At 42.1% G+C, this 2,487-nt stretch overlaps 1 long non-coding RNA gene across 1 annotated transcript in view; it reads right to left on the minus strand.

The window, feature by feature from the left end:
- Positions 1-298: 298 nt before the first annotated feature.
- Positions 299-2,487, minus strand: part of LOC106722808 — a 22,598-nt gene continuing 20,409 nt past the window's right edge. The window contains exon 3 of the long non-coding RNA XR_001358816.1: positions 299-331. This is a non-coding gene — a long non-coding RNA (uncharacterized LOC106722808). The remainder of the gene's footprint in view (positions 332-2,487) is intronic.

A 2,487-nucleotide genomic window follows, 5' to 3' on the forward strand; every position in this document is an offset into this window, starting at 1 on the left:
CTGCAAGTGTTGTCTGTTCCTTCTTAACACCTGTCCTTCCAGTGTGACTACTTTATAGGATCTGGGAGCTACTTGATGGGAAACTAGTACTTTTTGTTTCCACGCTTGTCCATCTGAAATAAGCACCATATCTTTGTTGTGCATTTGTGGTATCTTCCTGGAACCTCTATCATAGTATCATTTTTGTTCGAGTTTGTCACATTTTTTAAATGTTTTCATGTCTGGATTTTCATTCCGATGAGCATCATCCACAAGATTTGGCAGCCTCATTTTGAGTTTCTTGTTAAACAGCATTTCTGCTGGGAACAATCCATGTTTCATGGGTGTTGCCCTGTAATTTAAGAGTGATAGGTAAACATCGGTGTGTGAATCTGTAGCTTTTTTCAACAATTTCTTCACTATTTGTAGTCCATTTTCCACCAGACCATTGGAATCAAATTTAGGATTTCAAGTGTTGTGACAGAATCCATATTTGTTTGAAAACTGTTTAAAATCAAGACAGTTGAATTGAGGTCCATTGTCTGTTTTCACAATTTGTAGAATCCCATGTCTAGTAAAAATTGATTTGATGTGAGTTATGACATGGTTTGCTGTTGTGCTTTTCAGCAATGCAATTTCAGGACTGTGAGAATAATAATCCAGCACTAATACATATTTTTTTCCTGCATGCATGAATAAGTCAATGCCCACTTGATACCATGGAGCTCTGGGCTCCTCCATGACCATCATGGGTTCTTTTCTTTGTGCTGATCTGTACTTTAGGCACATTGTACAAGCCTTTATAGCTATGTCATTATTTATGTTGGGCCAATATAGAGCACCCCTTGCTTTCCTTTTGCATTTTTCAATGCCTAGATGCTCCTCATGTATTCTATTTAACGTGTCTTTCTTTAGCACTGCTAGAACAACAAGCCATGAACCTTTGAACAAAATGCCATCCAGTACTGACAACTCTTCCTTGAACTGAGAGTAGGGGCTAGGTCTATGTTTTCCAGGCCAACAAGCAAAAACAAATAGCTGTTATCACTTTTTGTACTGTGGTGTCCTGAGCAGCAGGGCTGCGCAAAATGGCACCGTTCTGTTTCAACTTGAGTTTTGAGGTTTCAACAACAGAGCATTTAATTTCAAATTTCATTTTGATTCGAAACCGCTGTTCTGTTTCGTTTAATTGAAACAGTGACGCTGTTTCGATGTTTCACCCATATGTTATAATGGGGAAGCTCAAAACAGCCTCTCTCATCCAGTAGGCAGATGGGGGCCCACAACCCCAGAAGGGCTGTGGGGGCTGTGCCAGTCCTCCTGGGGCTCCGGGCCCCTGATCTGCCTGCCAGATGAGGGAGGAAAGCCGGGTGCTGTCACCTGGGACCGGGGAGCTGGGGAAGGGAGCGAGCCTGATCGCTCAGTTCCCCTCCCCAGTGCTATGATCGGGCTGGGGAAAGGAACTCAGCTCAGCTGGGCTGTGTTGCCTTCCCCAGCCCAATCGTAGGGCTGGGGAGGGGAACTGAGTGATGGGGCTCAGTTCCCTTCCCCTGTGCTATGATCAGCTTCCCTCAACCCAGCCACAGGAGGTGGGGAGAGTCAGGGCTGTGCTCCCAGCTGAGCCACATGGGGCTATGGAACCACTGGGAACACAGCCCTGGTTCTCCCCTGTCTCCCACCACCTGGCTGCTGGCTGCTTTGAAACTTGAAATGTTTCAAAATTTTCAAAACATTTTGACTAGCCTTGTTTTGTTTCAAAGCTGTTTCAAAGCCCTTTGTTTCGATTTGATTTTGCTGTTTTGAGCTCGAAATGAGTTGAAACAGTGTTGAATCAAAACAGTCAGAGAAGTTTCACACAGCTCTACTGAGCAGTAACTTCTGCAATTAGTGCCCACATTTTATCTGTGACAGAAATCACTCTTTTAATTAGATTAACATGTACCATGTGTGAGTCTGGAATTCTGTCATTTTCCATTGTGTCATATGCTTTGGACAACGTATTTGCAAGAAGTAGATGTTTTCCTGGCATGTACTGTATGTCTAGATCATATACTTGTAGTTGAAAGAAGTCTCTGTAATCTGGGTGGCATACCTGATAACCCTTTCTTTGCTATAGTTACCAAAGGTTTAAGATCAGTTTCAGCTATCACAGGTTTCCCATACATGAATATATGAAATTTCTACTATATACCAGAGCTAAAATTTTCTCAATTTGTGCATATAGACACACTTTTAGAGAGTGTCCTAGATGCATATGCTACTGGTCTCCAGCTATCCCCATGTTTTTGAAGCAAAGCTGCTCCAATGCCTTCTTTAGAAGCATCTGTTGGCAATTTAATGGGTCTTTTAGGGTCATAGTATTTTAGTACTGGAGCTTTAATTTTTTTTTTCCTTCAAGTTTTTAAATTCAGCTTCATGTTCATGTTTTCATATCCACTTAGCATTCTTTTGTAGGAGTGATCTAAGGTGTTTGGTCTGCTTTGCTAAGTTAGGTAGATATTTCCCTAC

Source organism: Alligator sinensis, unplaced genomic scaffold (assembly GCF_000455745.1).
Source record: "Alligator sinensis unplaced genomic scaffold, ASM45574v1 scaffold1416_1, whole genome shotgun sequence".
In the NCBI taxonomy this organism is placed as follows: Eukaryota; Metazoa; Chordata; order Crocodylia; family Alligatoridae; genus Alligator; species Alligator sinensis.